General features: G+C 36.9%; 1 long non-coding RNA gene and 2 gene segments (V, D, J or C); 2 read left to right on the forward strand and 1 right to left on the reverse strand.

Annotated features, from left to right (window-relative positions):
• Positions 1-2,750: 2,750 nt before the first annotated feature.
• LOC311284492 lies at positions 2,751-5,314 on the reverse strand. The gene is made up of 2 exons (XR_014626235.1): positions 4,078-5,314; positions 2,751-3,190 (listed from the first exon to the last, which is right to left on the reverse strand). It is a non-coding gene; the product is annotated as an uncharacterized lncRNA (long non-coding RNA).
• Positions 4,817-6,274, forward strand: LOC311284479 (Ig kappa chain V region 4135-like). The segment is given in 2 exons: positions 4,817-4,887; positions 4,975-6,274.
• Positions 6,275-7,969: 1,695 nt separating this feature from the next.
• LOC311284470 (Ig kappa chain V region 4135-like) lies at positions 7,970-8,705 on the forward strand. The segment is given in 2 exons: positions 7,970-8,040; positions 8,128-8,705.
• Positions 8,706-14,287: the final 5,582 nt, after the last annotated feature.

Here is a 14,287-nt window from a genome sequence, read left to right on the forward strand (position 1 = left end):
AACGAATATTTGAAATTATGAGATGCCCAGAATAATCCTTGTTCTAAATTAAATCACAACTAATCTGAGGATCAGCTGTTAAGATAGAAAATTTGAAAAAAATAAAGAGTCACTTAAATTTGGAGTCAAGATTAAATTATTCATGGAGTCAGAATTAAAATTAGAAATCAACTGTTTAATAAATTAAAGTGATTTTTCCAGAAGCGCCCGAAAAGACATACACGCTGAATTCCCTTCGACCACAACACCGGATACCGTTTTTGGTACCAGTGGGTGGAGTTTACAAAGATAACTACCACCCCACTTGATGTTATTCCATCAGAGATTATAAAAGCAGCTTTTCCTATAATTGGCTCCAGCGTCCAAGTGTTGATTAATTCATCTTTGAACACTGGGGTAGTCCCAACTAGTTTAAGCATGCGGTTGTTCAGCCTCTGCTTAAGAAACAAGGTCTGGATGAGGGTTGCTTTAATAATTATCGGCCTGTCTCTAAGTTATCATTTTTATCAAAACTTTTAGAAAAAGTCGTGCTGTCTCAATTGTTCTTAAATGCAGCCAAGTTATTACAACCTTTTCAATCTGGTTTTACTGCCCATCAAAGCACAGAGTCTGTCTTGCTAAAAGTGTTCAATTACATTTTACTTACAGTTGATGCTGGTAAAAATGCTGTATTGATCTTACTTGATCTTACAGCTGCCTTTGATACTGTAGACCATAATATTCTTCTTAGGTGTTTAGAGCATTTATTCGGTATTAAGAGTACAGCCTTACGGTGGTTTAGATCATATCTTAAAGACAGGTCTTTTTCTGTGGAGATAGGCAAGTTCTCTTCATCTTCTGCTCCTATTATTAGTGGAGTACCTCAGGGCTCTATTCTGGGTCCGCTTATTTTTACCTTATATATGCGTCCGTTGGGGGATATAATTAAGAAGCACAATGTTTCGTTTCATTTTTATGCTGATGATACACCGCTGTATTTGCCGTTGAAAGCTGGCGATTCCATTCAGACCTTGATGGATTGCATCCGGGACATTAAGGAATGGTTATCAATTAACTGTCTCCAACTTAAGGAGGACAAATGAGAAATTATTGTTTTTGGCCCTCCAAAACTGAGGAATAGTCTCATTAAGGAGCTGTGTAACCATTTCCCCTCAGTTTCCTCTCAGGTCAGGAGCCTTGGAGACAATCTTGACTCAGAATTATGTTTATCTAAACAAATTAATTCTGTTGTAAAGAATAGTTTTTATCAATTGCGGTTAATTTCCAAACTTAAATCAGTTTTGTCATTCCAAGACTTGGAGAAGGTTATTCATGCTTTTATTACTGCACGCTTGGACTACTGTAATTCATTGTACTTGGGTCTTCCTCATCTCTTTCACGCCTCCAGATGGTGCAAAATGCCTCTAAGGCTGCTGACCGGGATGAAGAAATACGATCATGTCACCCCAGTTTTAGCTTCGCTTCATCGGCTCCCGATCCATTTTAGAGTTCAGTTTATAATTCTGTTGTTTGTTTTTAAAGCTCTTTATGATCAAGCTCCATTATATCTTATCTTCTTGCTCCTCTGTCATCCACTAGATCTTTAAGATCTTCAGACGGGGCTCTTTTATCTAACCCTCGCTATCCTGTCTAACATCTAAGGGAGATAGAGCCTTTGCTGTTGCCTCCCCCCGTCTATGGACCCAATTGTCTTGCACCTTCAATTGCTATTTTTAAATTGAAAACTTATCTGCATTCTGTGAATTAGTTTGTGAATTTCAATATCAAAATATATCAAAGTGAATTAGAAAGAAATCTTTCTTGAAAATAATCAAAAACCTATGAATCGTGAATTGAATCAGATCAACATCTACATTTACTCCTCTAGTCCAGTCACACGTGATCTACCAGTGAAGAGTCTCATTACGTTACAGTATATAAGTCATACAAGTCATATAAACTACCACTCAAACTTCATAACGGTCTCATCCCTCCATCAGCAGAAGTGAAACTGCTCCAGTTCAGAGCGTTGAACCAGTAAAAGAGTGAAACTGTGAGTTTGAGGTGTAAATCTCATTTGCATTGTCAGGTTTAGTGATTGTGATGGTCTCAGAATAGAGCAGCTCGTCTCCAGTGACCATGTTCAAACCCCAAGAGCTTCATTTCACATTTACTGCTGAATGCAGCTGTTCTCAACTATTACAATTAGGGGTGTAACGAGACCCTTATGTCACCATCCTGAACTCACAATACCATATTATTGCCATACTCCATCAAAATGGTGAATTTGGTTTAACATTGTGTGTGTAAATGAATAGGCTTGGACTTGGTGCTGATAACCCAATGCAGGACAATAGAGACACCAGAATAACAATATTCATGATTCTGAAGCTGAAAATACAGAATTATTTCAGACGAACATGCTTGATGTCTCTGACTAGATATATCTAAAATAATATCGGCCACTTTTTACTGGTAACATCAGACATTTGGCATTATCAGGACCCACAAATATTTCCCCATTGCATTATTATACATTATATTTAACATTATATACAGTAGTTTAATGTAGTAGTGACACGGAAACCCTGTAAACTTGAATTTTTTAACACAGTAATTTTCATTTTGGGAGAATAATACGATACATATTGTCACTATCCACTGTAATTATTGTTCCACCCCTAATTCCAATCAATCAAAAGCCGCTGAAACTTTAGTGCAGGACTTTGAAGGAACGACACACTGATCAATGATGCAGTCCAACACAAATGTGCGCTTGCGTTCAGATGAAGCTTTATTGAATGAACAGCAATGGCAGCACATTGACAGACTGCTTCAGTATTGAGCTGTAAATCACGTGACGCTCAGATACGCTGGTCTTCACTGGAGAAACATCAGCACTCGGAGCTCTTGAGGAACGAGGCCTCGTGAGCAGCTCCGGCATGTGTTCCTCTGCAGACGAAGCGCTCTGCGGCTTCCCAGCGTGCTTTGCTGAGGCTCAGGACGCTGCTGCGACTGTAGAGACCGTCCCGCTCGCTCTCTGCGCTGGTCTGAACCCCCTCGGTGACCTCTGACCCGTCCAGCGTCCAGCTCACCGTCGCCCCCTGTGGAGAGTAAGAGCTGAGCAGGCAGAGCAGAGCGGGGGGGTCTCCAGAGATCAGCAGAGAAGAGGGAGACAGCAGAGACACGGAGGGAGACACGGAGGGACCCGCTGGACACACACACACACACACACACACACAGTTAGATGTCAGACATGGTCATGTTGTAGAAATCACAATAATTTTTTTCTTTACAGAAATTCCACAACTGCTTTCATTCATAAACCACAAATATCCTGAATTCAGTTTAAAAATATTCTCAGTTAAATCAATATTCACTAGCACTAAAAAATGTATCATGTTATTCTAAATATCAGTTCTGGAAAGCAGACATGATATACAGCGAATCTCACAGTAATTTGATATTTTCTGAATAATCATTTCATTATTAATTGTATTTTGAAAAATTCTTAAGACTCTCACAATCATAATTATCAGCAAATTTCATTTCAAATGATGAATTTTTCAAATCTTTCAAAATAAAAATTAGCATAATTGTATCCATATAATCAAACTTTTGTGTCATGTATTTCAAAAATATTAGCAGTTATTTACCAACAATTATGGACACAATTATGTACTTAAAAAAAACAACTGAATATGACAGAAAATATAACAATATTACACAAACTATATTCAATATAATATTACAATAATATTTTAATCAACATATTAAAAAACATTGAATGTTAGCAATTATAATATATGAAATTACTCATGTAAAAACACAATTTTAAAATAATATGAAATATGCTTTGAAATAAAAAAAAAAGATAAACGTGATGAAATCTCAGTGAATAAAAGTGTTTTCTGTAAAATAACAGACAAATTTAAAGAAATTGTGAAACAATCAAATTCGCCATGAAATATTGCAGTTCATTTTTTTAAACTCTTTTTGTTATTTTTTTACTCTTGTTGCCAAATGCTTGCTAAAATAACCTAAAAACAAAACAAAACAAATAAAATAAAAATTTTTTAGAGAATCGAAGAGACTTACTGATCGTCAGTTTAGTTCCTCCACCGAAAGTCCACCACAGTGTTTCATTCTAGTGAAAGAGTCGTACAAAAACCTCCGTCACACTCAAATGAACACACACTCCAGCAGAGAAAGAGACACACACACACACACACACACACACACACTGATATGAAACTCAACTGCAGATCTTCTCAACATCATCCATGATTGATCAAAAAAGAGCCACAAAATCTTCATCTAAAAAATAGTCCAAAGAATTAATCTTAAAAATAAATACTTGATATTGAATGAAGGCTGAAATCCTGTTTCATAATCAGTCCCGAAATACATTCATCACATTTACAAACACATGTGATATAAACTCTGCTAATTCTATATTGACCTGCTTTATAATGAAATCTTCAGCCAGATGTAGATGGTCATTCTCTATTGGATGACCTTTGACCTGTTATACAGTATCATGGATGATATAAATCTGCAGCTCAGGTATTAAATTCTCTCAGCATCAAAGTCTGAATGAAACTGATCATTAAAACAGTGTTTAGAGCGAGAAGATCGACCCAAAATAACATGAAGTAAATCATGAGTTTCTGTTTCTGAAAATGATCCACAGAAGTTTATTAGCAAAGACACTAAAAGACAAAACAGTGTTTCTTCTGTCTTCAGGGAAATGATGTGGAGTGTGTTTGCATATTGATCAGATCTTCAGTGTGTGAGAGTGTTTATAGTGCTGTGAGTTTAACACTTCATCACTGACACACACAACAATCTTCATCAACATGACCTTCATCATCATCTTCATCTGGACTCTCACAGCGTTTGCTCAAGGTTTGTGGAGCACAAGTTTGATATTAATTCATTTCTTCAAGTATACTGTCAAAGTTTTGAGTGTATTTTCTTCTTGTTGTGTTTCAGAGTGTAGAGGACAGATCACCGTCACTCAGAGTCCCTCAATAACAGCAGAACAACCAGGAGGAACTGTGAATATCAAATGTAAAACCAGCAGAGATGTGTTCAGTGGAAATTATTTATCCTGGTACTTACAGAAACCTGGAGAAGCTCCTAAACTCCTGATTTATTATGCAAACACCCTCCAGTCAGGAACTCCATCTAGATTCAGTGGCAGTGGATCTAACAGAGATTTCACTCTGACCATCAGTGGAGTCCAGACTGAAGATGCTGGACATTATTACTGTCAGAGTTTATACTGGCCTGAGAGCATTCGGTGGTTCACACAGTGATAAAGAGTCGTACAAAAACCTCCGTCAGTCAGAGTCACAGTGACTGAACTGAAACTGCAGCTGCTCAAAGGAGGATCTGAAATAACATCGTCACACTTGCATCTGAAATAAAACCATCTAAATTAATCTGACACTCTTAATAATTATAGAGTTCAGAAAGAGATTTTGTGCTCTTATAGATCAGTGACACATTTGAGATTTGAGTGATTTCAGTTTGCTCTATAGTTGCCGCCTTTTATTAATAATAGATCTTAGAGTGCAACACCCCCACAGCTTCAGTCGTTTTCTCTTCATGGGTTAGCCTACGCTTCATTTCATTTGGAAACATTAAGTAGTTTTGATTTACAAGCCGTTTGATGATTACATTATTTTACATTTGAGTGAGCAATCTTCTATTACTTGTTTCAGCTTCTTCTTCTCTTGTGTTTTGATCCGGAGATTCTGTACTAAAAGATGTGTCATAGCGCCCCCTACCGTATAACAGTGAAAACACGGATAGCTGGAAAATTCAGTCAATGGTGGGAAAGAGTAAAGTAGAATTATAGTAAATTCCTAACCTACCCAAAAATTCAGATATGCAGAATTAGAAACATATCTGTTTTATATCATTATTTTAATCAATATTTTCAAACAAAGTTTCATAAGACTGTATATGAAAAACTATGTAAAAAAGTATATTTAATAGGCTACTCGATCAAAAGAGTTAACACAACTACAAGCCAAGTATACTTTGAATAATTAAACTTTTAAGTATATCTCGAACAAAAGATTGAGTACAAGTACAGGCCAAATATACTTGGACTTTTCTTTCAGTATAAGTCAAGTACACTTAAGTGTAATTAAGTATATTTCTGAGAAGTACATAAAGTATATTTTTGAGAAGTACATCAAATGTAGACTGAAAGTATACTTTCTTAATTTTAGTTGAAAAGAAGTATACTAATAGAACACTTGAATAAACTTATTTTCCATGCTTATTTTATTTACTCTATAAACTATTCCACCCGAAAGCTTGTTACTATATAAACCTGAACATGTTAGTTTATAAGACAGTGTGTAATATTATGTTTAAAAAAAAAATTTAATAAGCTACTCAATCATAATAATAAACACACGTACAAGCCAAGAAATCTTAGAATACTTAATTATACTTTTAAGTATATCTCGATCAACAAGTATAGGCCAAATATACTTAGACTTTTCTGTCAGTATAAGTCAAGTATACTTAAGTGGATTTTGAAGTATATTTCTGAGAATTACATAAAGTATATTTCTGAGAAGTACATAAAAAGTAGACTGAAAGTATACTTTCTTATTTTTAGTTTAAAAGAAGCATACTAGCCTAATAGCACACATGAATAAACTTCTTTTTCGTAAGGGTACTTCTAATGGGAACTTTGTATAATTATGCCGTGGTTTCACACGTACACTTAGTTAGAATAATGCTCACGCTGTTTAGACTGGTCTAACAACACTCTGTTAGTGGCCATACGTCTGGATTTTAAGCCCCCTGTCCGGCGCAGCCTCAAGCCTGACACTCATTTGTCCTCCTTTTTGGAGTTGCGCTGAATCGGCCTAAAAACCCCAGCTCTAGAATCTTTATTGGGACGCAGCAGCGTAAGATCTCTGGCCAAACAAACGATTGGCTGAAAGCGCTGTCAGAAAAATATCTGATATATCATTGGTTAAGAACATTAACAAGCCTCCACGTCATGGAGTCCACGTGCTGGCTACGTCATATCATAACGTTAACATGCCGAAACGTCAGACCTCATTTAATTCGGAATGGACAAAAGAGCACGAATTTGGCCATGATGTCCCTATAGAGGAGCTGGTGTCGCCTGAGCTGCTGCAGAGGGGGAACTTCTTTAAGAACTGAAATGTATATTTATTTATTTTTGCATTCATTATTTGTTTATGTATTTCTGTTATTTCCAGAAGTCCAGAAATTTTATGTTTTCAGGCACTGCGCACTTTGCAAGACAGGTTCATCTCAGTGGTCAGTTTTTGAAACAATAAAAACTTGAATAAATACAAATACTGTGAACAAACACTTTTTTGCCACTTCTGTTACACATAGGTCTACATTACGATATATCGTAGATCAAATTCTCTGGCAACGAATAGACTATTCCAGAATCAGTGTATCATGATACCATCGATATAATGGACAACATTGTATTGTAGTTGCAAGTACAGTACACCATAGTCCTATGCAATTATTCTTGCCTCACTAAATGCCGCAAAGTGTCCTCCTTTTTGGTGTTATGGAAATGGCCACTAAACGCTAAACCCATTATTAGCCTCTACAGTTCTGAGTATACATTGACTTTGCCGATGTGTTAGTCGGATCTCTGAAACTTCAGTCGGCGTGCTCCTCTGCTCCTCACAGTAAAAATATTCTCAGCAGATATTCAGGTTTATATACTAAAGTTGGTCTTAGATGTAATCAGAACTGAATTGAATTCTGTCATTTTTACCATTTTGGCTTTTGTAGAAGATCAAATATGAAAACATTAATTACTCTGTTCTCACTTCAGTGATTGTGTTTTGTGTGTTAATGAGTGACTGTCTTCAGGGAAATGATGTGGAGTGTGTTTGCATATTGATCAGATCTTCAGTGTGTGAGAGTGTTTATAGTGCTGTGAGTTTAACACTTCATCACTGACACACACAACAATCTTCATCAACATGACCTTCATCATCATCTTCATCTGGACTCTCACAGCGTTTGCTCAAGGTTTGTGGAGCACAAGTTTGATATTAATTCATTTCTTCAAGTATATTGTCAAAGTTTTGAGTGTATTTTCTTCTTGTTGTGTTTCAGAGTGTAGAGGACAGATCACCGTCACTCAGAGTCCCTCAATAACAGCAGAACAACCAGGAGGAACTGTGAATATCAAATGTAAAACCAGCAGAGATGTGAGGAGATGGAATAGTGGGAATGAAGGTTTATCCTGGTACTTACAGAAACCTGGAGAAGCTCCTAAACTCCTGATTTATAAAGCAAACACCCTCCAGTCAGGAACTCCATCTAGATTCAGTGGCAGTGGATCTAACAGTGATTTCACTCTGACCATCAGTGGAGTCCAGACTGAAGATGCTGGACATTATTACTGTCAGAGTTACTATTGCAGAACAAATTCTGCTAATAAATGTGAGGGTGATTATACATTCACACAGTGATAAAGAGTCGTACAAAAACCTCCGTCAGTCAGAGTCACAGTGACTGAACTGAAACTGCAGCTGCTCAAAGGAGGATCTGAAATAACATCGTCACACTTGCATCTGAAATAAAACCATCTAAATTAATCTGACACTCTTAATAATTATAGAGTTCAGAAAGAGATTTTGTGCTCTTATAGATCAGTGACACATTTGAGATCTGAGTGATTTCAGTTTGCCTAGTTCCATTTTATTAATAATAGACTTTAATTTTCATAATAGTCATGATTATTTCATCTGACCATCCTAACATGTAATTTGTTTACTATGCACTGTATTCTGCAGACAGTAATAGTTTTATATTAGCTTGCAGTTTTAATTATAACCTTGATCAACAGTTCAGTTTAGACACGCCTCTCCCTCCTCTGCACCAATCAGACGCCTCTGATAAGAAAGATTAAGAGAATAATTTTAATTTTTTGTGTTTTTAACTGATTTTTTATTGAACATGTATTCACAAAACTATGAGAAGGTATAAACTGGCAGCTGACGATAACATGACCTGATAAACCTCAGTGTAAACTGATGAATATGAACAAACCCGTTAAAATGATGAGCAACTGGAACAGGATAAACTATTTCAGCAGGAACTTACAGAAACCTGGAGAAACTCCTGAACTCCTGATTTATTATACAAACCTCATCAACAGTGAAACTGAGCGAGTTAAACTCATATTTCATCATCAGGAGTGATTGTGTTTCTCAATGGATCAGATGTTCATCGTTTTTAAGAGTTTGATTATCCTCTAATACCAGAAACACTTAAAATAACTATTACGCATAAAAACATGTAGAAAATGTTTTCTTTTGCATTTTTAAATGTAGATTTGGTATTTAATGAAAAAAATGTGGTTTTGGGCAGAACATTAACTAGTTGGCTAATTGTGTGATGTAGGTGTGTTGCTGTGTTAAGAGTTTAGAAAAAGTACTGTAAGTATTGGTAAACGCTTGTTAGTAATTGTAAACTGTAATTCAGTGAATAAGTGGAGCGATACTCAGAGCTGGAGTCGAGTCTCGTGACAGAAGCAGATCCTCCATCATCACACACAGATGTGTTTAACCTGCAGCTTTAGTGCTGGATTTTACAGAGACTCTTTCTGCAAGTTTCATCGTTATACGAGACAAGAGACTGAATTGAGTGTAGAGCTGCTCCTTCATATTCAACTACTCTTTAGTCGACTAGAAGAGGCTTAGTCAACTAAAAAGTTTATTCATCAGTTAGTCGCAGGAAAAATAAACTTGTGGTGAAGTCACTCAGTCTGTGATGGACAGATCGTTACCGGCGGTTCTCTGTAGTTTGCCGGTGCGCTGTGACAAGCTGTATGTGTGCGCTTGAGCTCTGATTAGCCGATGTATTATATATTGTCACCATCCTAAAATAATTGGCCAAGACATTTCTTCAGGTTTCTCAGAAAACCCAAAAAACTGAAAAATAACTTCAGAGGTTGAGTAGATTTTCGTTCTTCTTGATGCAGCTGCCATCTTGAAAAGCTTGTAAAATTGTCTTTTGACTTAGGCAAAATAAAACGGCCTAAGTCACACTCTTGACATCGGCCATTACACTACAGGGGTAGAATAGCATGATCTGTTCAACTGAGGATGAGGGCGATTTTACCAGAGGTGGCCAGCATCATGAGGAGATAACTTATGCAAAATAACTTATCCTTTTTGTCAAAAAATGACTTGGCCGATTATTTTAGGAAGGTGGCGATATAGGAAATTAAAGGCTTATTATTATGATTTATATGGCTTATTAGTATTGTTGGGGATTGCCCCACTGAAAACTGGTGGATTATATTATTGACCGTTGCAGAACTCTAGTCAGGGAGTCAGAGTCATCAGACTCGAATCAGACATCAAGCCGTTTATTGCACAAAAGTGACCATATACACATAATAATGTACTTAAGGTAGTTTCTGAAATAAATAATATAACAGAAATAAATATTCACTGTCTGAAATTATTCAACAACTTAAAGGGCACCTATTATGACTCTTTTCACAAGATGTAAAATAAGTCTCTGATGTCCCCAGAGTGTGTAGGCTATGTGAAGTTTTATCTCAAAATACCCAACAGATCATTTTTTACAGCATGTTTAAATTGTCGTTTTTTGGGGCTCAGAAAAATGCGCTGTTTTAGTGTGTCTCCTTTAAATGATAATGAGGTGTGGTTCCACGCAAAGGGGGCGGAGCCTCACGAGCTCACGCTCAGAGTCAGGACTGATAATATCAGAACAGAAACTCTCAGTTTCTTAAACATCACTTAGAGCACCTTTAACTGGGGTGATATTAAATCATGAATATGAAAACTGACATGTTTTTATGGTCTTGGTCTCGACTCTTAAAGGACTCGGTCTCGACTCGGACTTGCTTCCTCAAAGACTCGGTCTTGACTCGGACTCAGCACGGGCGGTCTCGTCCCCATCACTACTTGAACGTACCCCAGACCAAACTTCCCGACCTCAAATGTCGTGGGCGGGACTAAGTTCAGCTGGCATCCAGGCTATGAAAGCACATTAAACTTAAATCTGTGACTCCTGAAGCGTTTGCATAGAGTGTGTTTTACATGAGCGACACACGCTTCAGTGCTCTGCATGTGTTTATAACTCTGTCAAACATCAAACATGATCAACAACTGTTTTTCACTAGAACTGAACCTTCAACCTACAAAAATGACTTTCATCACCATATTGATCTGGACGCTGGCAGTGTTATGTCGAGGTTTGTGTCAGTCAAGATTACAAACGTTATTCACTCGTTATCTTTATGTGTGTTGTGAAGATATAAGGTTGTAAAAGTGTGTGTGATTTCTAATCTTTCTCTCTTGTCAGAATCTGTTGGGCAGGAGACAGTGACTCAAACTCCCTCAGAGCGGCTCTCTCAAACTGGACAATCAGTCGCTGTAACCTGTAAAACCAGCAGTGATCCAGTCAACTGGTGTAGCAGCAGCAAACAGTGTCTATCCTGGTACTTACAGAAACCTGGAGAAGCTCCTAAACTCCTGATTCATTCAGCAAGCGACCGTCAGTCAGGAACTCCATCTAGATTCAGTGGCAGTGGATCTAACAGTGATTTCACTCTGACCATCAGTGGAGTCCAGACTGAAGATGCTGGACATTATTACTGTATGAGTTTACACTACATCAGTGACTATGTGTTCACACAGTGATAAAGAGTCGTACAAAAACCTCCGTCAGTCAGAGTCACAGTGACTGAACTGAAACTGCAGCTGCTCAAACACTTTCACACACACACACACACACACACACACACACACACACACTGTGAAGAACGGTGACTGAACGTTGAAGAAACGACTCAGTATGATCTTATTATGAAGCTTATTATCAGTTTTTCACCTTTTTGATTGTAATTTTTCAGAATTCATATTTGTCCCTGTTTCCTATTACATCCTTCATATAGAAATTCAGTCACTTTTGATTTTCACTTCAGTGGATATTTTTCAATCCTTCACCACATTTTTTTTTTTTTTTTCTGCATTTATTATTTTATATATTCTTCTTTCTAAACTGAATCACCAGCATCTTAAATCTGTGCTTGATCAGTTTAATCAGTTATTTAGTCCCCATAGATCTGAACACACTTAATTAACGTAAGATTATATCTAACCAGAGGCCACGACCATTACCATAGAACTAAGCTGACCAACTTAACTACTTCTAATGGTAACTTTGTATAATTATGCCGTGGTTTCACACGTACACTTAGTTAGAATAATGCTCACTGTTTAGATTAGTCTATATATTGACTATGATGTGTTAGTCGGATCTCTGAAACTTCAGTCGGCGTGCTCCTCTGCTCCTCCTCGGCTGATGTCAGTCCGTTACTAACCTGAGTGTAGAGTTGTGGTGTTATGGACTTAATGTAATCTACCAGAGTTAATCATTTCAGAGTAAATCAGAATAAATCCAAATGTAACAATTAATTATTAGTCAGGTAAATGTGTCATGCCAATTACATAATCAATTAAAAGATAATCAATACAAAACATCAAATGCTCAGCGATAAAGAGTAAAAGATGCATAAACCTGACATTAGAAAAATACATGATGTCGAGTGTCTTGAGGACGTTCAGCATCACGGGCCGATCTACAGAATCACACGAGCCTCTTGAGGCATTTTCCTCCTCAGACCGAGACAAATCATCCTCAATGTGGAGAATCAACTTACAACAGGAGTTTGACTAGAGTTATAGACACAGTTCACACCTCGTCGAGGAACAGGAGGAAGTTTGGGTGAAGGACACATTAAACAAAGTGTGTGATGATCCTCATGTCTGTTCATAAACTGCAGGAACACACATGGATTTGGTGTAAAATTTGGGGATTAACAGCGACGTTTCACTCCAACTACAGTAAAAATATTCTCACAGCAGATATTCAGGTTCATATACTGAAGTTGGTCTTAGATTTATTCAGAACTAAATTGAATTCTATAATTTTTAACATCTTGGCTATTGTAGAAGATCAAATATTATAATAAAAAAACAAATTTTTACTCAGTTCTCACTTCAGTGATTGTGTTTTGTGTCTGTTAATGAGTGTCTGTCTTCAGGTAAATGATGTGGAGTGTGTTTGCATATTGATCAGATCTTCAGTGTGTGAGAGTGTTTATAGTGCTGTGAGTTTAACACTTCATCACTGACACACACAACAATCTTCATCAACATGTCCTTCATCATCATCTTCATCTGGACTCTCACAGCGTTTGCTCAAGGTTTGTGGAGCACAAGTTTGATATTAATTCATTTCTTCAAGTATATTGTCAAAGTTTTGAGTGTATTTTCTTCTTGTTGTGTTTCAGAGTGTAGAGGACAGATCACCGTCACTCAGAGTCCCTCAATAACAGCAGAACAACCAGGAGGAACTGTCAATATCAAATGTAAAACCAACAGAGATGTTTTCGGTGGAAATTATTTAGCCTGGTACTTACAGAAACCTGGAGAAGCTCCTAAACTCCTGATTTATTACACAAACCGCCTCCAGTCAGGAACTCCATCTAGATTCAGTGGCAGTGGATCTAACAGTGATTTCACTCTGACCATCAGTGGAGTCCAGACTGAAGATGCTGGACATTATTACTGTCAGAGTTTCCATTGCAGAACAGGTTCTATTAGTTATTGTGGGGGTGGTGATCGTGTGTTCACACAGTGATAAAGAGTCGTACAAAAACCTCCGTCAGTCAGAGTCACAGTGGCTGAACTGAAACTGCAGCTGCTCAAAGGAGGATCTGAAATAACATCGTCACACTTGCATCTGAAATAAAACCATCTAAATTAAACTCTTTATTAGATTATAGAGGTCAGAAATAAAAGCATATATTGAGAGAAACAACTAGACAAAGTCCACCAGTGTCCCTGCCCTTACAGAACAAAAATATATGGGAATATACAGCAAAATATAATGCGATATATTAATACATAATACATTTCCATATATGGGAAACTAGTGCTTATATTCTTCAATATACTGCAATATACGGATTGACCATGGTTATGTATAAATAAATATAAAATATTATTAACTATTGTGTACACATATTGAACATTCATGTTCCCATACAAATGTAAATGTATGTTCACACACACACACACACACACACACACACACACACACACATTCACGGAATGAGTTACAACAGATTTCTAGTTCAGTATTACTGAATATAAAATTACATACATTATGGTATATTACATATTTTTAAATAGTATTATTAAATAGGCCTATATTGTTATATATTAAC

This window comes from Rutilus rutilus, assembly GCF_951802725.1.
Source record: "Rutilus rutilus genome assembly, chromosome: 24".
In the NCBI taxonomy this organism is placed as follows: domain Eukaryota; kingdom Metazoa; phylum Chordata; class Actinopteri; order Cypriniformes; family Leuciscidae; genus Rutilus; species Rutilus rutilus.